Source organism: Ranitomeya variabilis, chromosome 3 (assembly GCF_051348905.1).
Source record: "Ranitomeya variabilis isolate aRanVar5 chromosome 3, aRanVar5.hap1, whole genome shotgun sequence".
In the NCBI taxonomy this organism is placed as follows: Eukaryota; Metazoa; Chordata; class Amphibia; order Anura; family Dendrobatidae; genus Ranitomeya; species Ranitomeya variabilis.
Genome location: NC_135234.1, coordinates 743,460,007 through 743,467,410, shown reverse-complemented (window position 1 = coordinate 743,467,410; position 7,404 = coordinate 743,460,007).

The following is a 7,404-nucleotide window of genomic DNA, read 5'->3' as shown; positions in this document are numbered from 1 at the left end:
TGTTGAGGACTGGGGATTGTGGGGGCCAGATGAGATGCTCAACTTCATTAGAATGTTCCTCGTGCCATGCTTTAATGATTCTAGCTGTATGAATTGGTGCAGTATCATCCTGAAAGATGGCGTTCCCCTCCGGGAACAGTGCTTGAAACATTGGGTGCACTTGGTTGCCCAAAATGCCTAAATAATCTCGGCTGTTAATTCTTCCATGAAGGGATATCATTGGCCCGGCGGATCTCCATGAAATAGCACCCCAGATCATCACAGAACCTCCGCCATGATTTATGGTTGGGAGAAGGCAGTCTGGATGGAATGCTTCTTTCGGCTGTTTCCAAGCGTACACTTGGCCGGAGGTCAGAAATATGATAAACGATGATTCGTCTGAGAATATCACGTTTCCACTGCTCGAGGGACCAATTCTGGAGGTTTCTACACCACTCTAAACATTTGTCATTGAGAGCAGCGGTTTTCTAATTGCAGCTCCTCCGTGGAATCCAGATTTGTGCGGCTCCTGACTAACAGTTTTCGTGGAAACTGGGTTCTGTAGGTGTTCATTGAGCTCAGCAGTGATTTTTGGAGCCGTGGTCTTGCGATCCTCTCTCACAATTCGCTTTAGAGTCCGACGGTCTCTCTCAGTCAACTTCGACTTTCGGCAGGACCTGTGCTTTGCTGCGGACGTTTTTCCTTCTCTTTCAAACGCAGTCATTACTTTGGAGACAGTACCTCTTGACACGCCAAGCATTCGGGCACTTTCTGTTACACTAGCGCCTGCCATAGGAGCACCAACAATTTGGCCTCTTTGGAAATCTGAGAGGTCTGCCATTGGTATCAGGTTTTCATCAATGTACTTACAATTCAGCAAAGCAATCAGTTAAATTTACATACACATATCACATAACACAAATAATCAACTACAAAACATTACCATATGTCACGGTTTGCATGTTTATAACATGTTCGAAGATTATCATGCTAAAATGTTAGGTGTTTCCATTATTTTGTCCAACCCCTGTATGTAGCTGGGTAACAGTTAGAAGAAGGTGTAGGGAGAAAAGTGACAGGAATTGTAATCCTGATTTGGCACAAGCTAGGCCCAGGACAAAGAGCACTACAGCAGGCCCAGGACTGTGATCACCCCAGCAGGCCCAGAATTAGGATAACTACAGCTGGCCCAGACTAGGATCACTGCAACAGGCCCTGGACTAGGATCACTACAGCAGGCCCAGGACTAAGATCACTGCAACAGGCCATGGACTAGGATCACTACAGCAGGCCCAGGACTAAGATCACTGCAACAGGCCCAGGACTAGGATCACTACAGCAGTCCCAGGACTAGGATCACTACAGCAGGCCCAGGACTATTATCACTACAGCAGGCCCAGGACTGTGATCACCCCAGCAGCCCCAGAATTAGGATAACTACAGCTGGCCCAGGACTAGGATCACCACAGCTGGCCCGGGACTGGGATCACTGCAACAGGCCCTGGACTAGGATCACTACAGCAGGCCCAGGACTAAGATCACTGCAGCAGGGCCAGGACTAAGATCACTGCAGCAGGCCCAGGACTAGGATCACTACAGCAGTCCCAGGACTAGGATCACTACAGCAGGCCCAGGACTGTTATCACTACAGCAGGCCCAGGACTGTGATCACCCCAGCAGCCCCAGAATTAGGATAACTACAGCTGGCCCAGGACTAGGATCACTACAGCTGGCCTGGGACTGGGATCACTGCAGCAGGCCCTGGACTAGGATCACTACAGCAGGCCCATTACTAAGATCACTGCAGCAGGCCCAGGACTAGGATCACTACAGCAATCCCAGGACTAGGATCACTACAGCAGGCCCAGGACTATTATCACTACAGCTGGCCCAGGCCTGGGATCACTACAGCAGGCCCATTACTAAGATCACTGCAGCAGGCCCAGGACTAGGATCACTACAGCAATCCCAGGACTAGGATCACTACAGCAGGCCCAGGACTATTATCACTACAGCTGGCCCAGGCCTGGGATCACTACAGCAGGCCCAGGACTAAGATCACTACAGCAGACCCAGGATTAAGATCACTGCAGCAGGCCCAGGACTAGGATCACTACAGCAGGCCCAGGACTGGGATTACCATAGCAGGCCCAGAACTAGGATAACTACAGTTGGCCCATGACTAGGATCACTACAGCAAGTCCACGACTAGGATCACTACAGCAGGCCCAGGACTGGATCGCTACAGCAGGCCAAGGACTGGGATCATTATAGCAGGCCAAGAATTAGGATCACTACAGTAGGCCAAGGACTAGGATCACTACAGCAGTCCCAGGACTAGGATCACTACAGCAGGCCCAGGACTATTATCACTACAGCAGGCCCAGGACTGTGATCACCCCAGCAGCCCCAGAATTAGGATAACTACAGCTGGCCCAGGACTAGGATCACTACAACTGGCCCAGGACTGGGATCACTGCAGCAGGCCCTGGACTAGGATCACTACAGCAGGCCCAGGACTAAGATCACTGCAGCAGGCCCAGGACTAGGATCACTACAGCAGTCCCAGGACTAGGATCACTACAGCAGGCCCAGGACTATTATCACTACTAGGGTTGAGCGACTTTCATTTTTTTAAGATCGAGTAGGGTTTTGGGAAACCCGATTTTGTCCAGAGTCGAGTCGAGTGCAGTCGGCCGATTATCGCTAAAAGTCGGGGATCGACCGAAACACGAAACCCAATGCAAGTCAATGGGGAAGCATAGTCGGCAGTGAGTGGAGGCCAGGAAAACACCTACAGTGCCCATTTTAATGCCAAAAACATCCATTCTTGTTTCTGAAGCTTGCCAATCTTAATTAACTGTATAATAATAGTTGGGCATAGGGAATTGGGGGAAAGTTGTGGGGGGAGTAGGGCTGGCTCAAGTTTTTCGTGGGCCCAGGAAATGCGGACTACGTCACGGCGGTGTTGCAGGGAAAGGTAAGTATTTAAAAGTTGCAAGTGCTGTGATCCTGAGCAAGCAGGGGGGGGCCCACTCGTTCGCATTGCCACTGGCACAGGGCCCCTCAAAGTACGGCGGTGTGTTTGCATGGCGGGGGCGCCTCCCACCAGCAGCGACACTTTTGCGTACTCTGAGGGGCCCTGTGCCAGTGACGTCGCCAACGAGTATGCCCCCCCACCTGATGAAGGAACCTGCACTTTCATCTGCACCTTCCTCTTTGTCCCTGTGTAAGGTGGTATAACATGCGGGAAGGGGAACCTTACTTTCAGCAGGGACAGATTCTGGCTGTGTAGAGTACAAGGGGAATGTAGTGGTCTAGGTCAATGTACCAGCAGACTCATTTAGCAGTGGCTGGGCAATGGGCAGGATGAGGAGGAAACAGATATAGGGCCAAAGAATAAAGTAGGCTACATGCAGTTCAAAATTGGTAACAGGACTAAACAGGCGGCATTGCTTTGTTCAGTGGAGTAGCAAACCCAAGAGCAGCAGACACTGTTTCAAGGGCCTAACCACACTAGTAGGCCAAATGCAGTTTAATATCTGATAGTATAGGGCGAAAGCCAGAATGTGGAAGCTCAGCTTTGTTCAGTTGAGGACAACACCAGGGAGGGGCAGACACCTTTAGTAGGCCGGAAAAGCCTATTGCATTTTTTAAAATGGTAATTTGGAGCAGAAGGTTGAAGCTCAGCTTTATTTAGTTGAGGGCAACACCAGGGAGGGGCAGAAGCCGTTAGTAGGCCCTAACCACCATTTTTTTTTTTAAAACCACTTAATGAGAGCCGGAAGGTTGAAGCTCAGCTTTATTTAGTTGAGGACAACACCAGGCAGGGGCACACAGACAGACACCTTTAGTAGGCCGGAAAAGCCTATTGCATTTTTCAAAATGGTAATTTGGAGCAGAAGGTTGAAGCTCAGCTTTATTTAGTTGAGGGCAACACCAGGCAGGGGCACACAGACAGACACCTTTAGTAGGCCGGAAAAGCCTATTGCATTTTTCAAAATGGTAATTTGGAGCAGAAGGTTGAAGCTCAGCTTTATTTAGTTGAGGGCAACACCAGGGAGGGGCAGAAGCCGTTAGTAGGCCCTAACCACCATTTTTTTTTTTTAAAACCACTTAATGAGAGCCGGAAGGTTGAAGCTCAGCTTTATTTAGTTGAGGACAACACCAGGCAGGGGCACACAGACAGACACCTTTAGTAGGCCGGAAAAGCCTATTGCATTTTTCAAAATGGTAATTTGGAGCAGAAGGTTGAAGCTCAGCTTTATTTAGTTGAGGGCAACACCAGGCAGGGGCACACAGACAGACACCTTTAGTAGGCCGGAAAAGCCTATTGAATTTTTTAAAATGGTAATTTGGAGCAGAAGGTTGAAGCTCAGCTTTATTTAGTTGAGGACAACACCAGGGAGGGGCAGAAGCCGTTAGTAGGCCCTAACCACCATTTTTTTTTTTAAAACCACTTAATGAGAGCCGGAAGGTTGAAGCTCAGCTTTATTTAGTTGAGGACAACACCAGGGAGGGGCAGAAGCCGTTAGTAGGCCCTAACCACCATTTTTTTTTTTAAAACCACTTAATGAGAGCCGGAAGGTTGAAGCTCAGCTTTATTTAGTTGAGGACAACACCAGGGAGGGGCAGAAGCCGTTAGTAGGCCCTAACCACCATTTTTTTTTTTTAAAACCACTTAATGAGAGCCGGAAGGTTGAAGCTCAGCTTTATTTAGTTGAGGACAACACCAGGCAGGGGCACACAGACAGACACCTTTAGTAGGCCGGAAAAGCCTATTGCATTTTTCAAAATGGTAATTTGGAGCAGAAGGTTGAAGCTCAGCTTTATTTAGTTGAGGGCAACACCAGGCAGGGGCACACAGACAGACACCTTTAGTAGGCCGGAAAAGCCTATTGCATTTTTCAAAATGGTAATTTGGAGCAGAAGGTTGAAGCTCAGCTTTATTTAGTTGAGGGCAACACCAGGGAGGGGCAGAAGCCGTTAGTAGGCCCTAACCACCATTTTTTTTTTTTTTAAAACCACTTAATGAGAGCCGGAAGGTTGAAGCTCAGCTTTATTTAGTTGAGGACAACACCAGGCAGGGGCACACAGACAGACACCTTTAGTAGGCCGGAAAAGCCTATTGCATTTTTCAAAATGGTAATTTGGAGCAGAAGGTTGAAGCTCAGCTTTATTTAGTTGAGGGCAACACCAGGCAGGGGCACACAGACAGACACCTTTAGTAGGCCGGAAAAGCCTATTGAATTTTTTAAAATGGTAATTTGGAGCAGAAGGTTGAAGCTCAGCTTTATTTAGTTGAGGACAACACCAGGGAGGGGCAGAAGCCGTTAGTAGGCCCTAACCACCATTTTTTTTTTTAAAACCACTTAATGAGAGCCGGAAGGTTGAAGCTCAGCTTTATTTAGTTGAGGACAACACCAGGGAGGGGCAGAAGCCGTTAGTAGGCCCTAACCACCATTTTTTTTTTAAAACCACTTAATGAGAGCCGGAAGGTTGAAGCTCAGCTTTATTTAGTTGAGGACAACACCAGGGAGGGGCAGAAGCTGTTAGTAGGCCCTAACCACCATTTTTTTTTTTTAAAACCACTTAATGAGAGCCAGAAGGTTGAAGCTCAGCTTTATTTAGTTGAGGACAACACCAGGCAGGGGCACACAGACAGACACCTTTAGTAGGCCGGAAAAGCCTATTGCATTTTTCAAAATGGTAATTTGGAGCAGAAGGTTGAAGCTCAGCTTTATTTAGTTGAGGGCAACACCAGGGAGGGGCAGAAGCCGTTAGTAGGCCCTAACCACCATTTTTTTTTTTTAAAACCACTTAATGAGAGCCGGAAGGTTGAAGCTCAGCTTTATTTATTTGAGGACAACACCAGGCAGGGGCACACAGACAGACACCTTTAGTAGGCCGGAAAAGCCTATTGCATTTTTCAAAATGGTAATTTGGAGCAGAAGGTTGAAGCTCAGCTTTATTTAGTTGAGGGCAACACCAGGGAGGGGCAGAAGCCGTTAGTAGGCCCTAACCAAAGTTGAAGGCCAAATGCAGTTTAATTTCTGATACTATAGGCCGAAAGCCAGAAGGTGGAAGCTCCGATTTGGACAGTGGAGGACAATTTGAATTAGGGACTGCAGACAGACTTAGTAGGCTGTCCCCTGTGGACCATGCATCCACCACATTAACCCATTGCGCCGTAATGGACACGTAATCTTCCGTGGCCATGCCTACAGGTCCATGCGTCTGTTGTCAGGTGCACCTTTGTACTCACAGATTGCCAGAGTGCATGGACAATGCGGTCTTCTACATGCTGGTGGAGGGTTGGGATGGCTTTTCTCGCAAAAGAAGTGTCGACTGGTTAGCTTGTAGCGTGGTACAGCGTAGTCCATCATGGCCTTATTAATAGTAAATAAAATATATAACTAGGCTCTATGAACTTTTAAATAGGTTCCAGGGGTACACGGGCAGCATTGGTGTGGTCAGTGGAGGAGTATTGCAAGTAGGGGCCGCAGACAGGCTATCAAAGGCCTAAAATAACAAACAATAGGCTCATGGCAGTTTTACAGCGGTTACATGGATACACGGGCAGGCAACTTGGTGGTGGTGAGTGGAGGAGTATTTAAAGTAGGGACCGCAGACAGGCTATCAAAGGCCTAAAATAACAAACAATAGGCTCATGGCAGTTTTACAGCGGTTACATGGATACACGGGCAGGCAGCTTGGTGGTGGTGAGTGGAGGAGTATTTAAAGTAGGGACCGCAGACAGGCTATCAAAGGCCTAAAATAACAAACAATAGGCTCATGGCAGTTTTACAGCGGTTACATGGATACACGGGCAGGCAGCTTGGTGGTCAGTGGAGGAGTATTTAAAGTAGGGACCGCAGACAGGCTTCAAAGGCCTAACATAAGAAAATGGGCTGGCTGTAGGCACTTTATAATTGGTTCCAGGGGTACACGGGCAGCAGTGGTCTGGTCAGTGGAGGACTAGTGGAAGGAGGGACCGCAGACAGGCTTCAAAGGCCTAAAATAACAAACAATAGGCTCATGGCAGTTTTACAGCGGTTACATGGATACACGGGCAGGCAGCTTGGTGGTCAGTGGAGGAGTATTTAAAGTAGGGACCGCAGACAGGCTTCAAAGGCCTAACATAAGAAAATGGGCTGGCTGTAGGCACTTTATAATTGGTTCCAGGGGTACACGGGCAGCAGTGGTCTGGTCAGTGGAGGAGTATTGCAAGTAGGGGCTGCAGACAGGCTATCAAAGGCCTAAAATAACAAACAGTAGGCAGTCATGGCAGTTTTACATCGGTTACATGGATACACAGGCAGGCACTCCAGGCAGCATTGTGGTCAGTGGAGGAGTATTGCAAGTAGGGGCCGCAGACAGGCTATCAAAGGCCTAAAATAACAAACAATAGGCTCATGGCAGTTT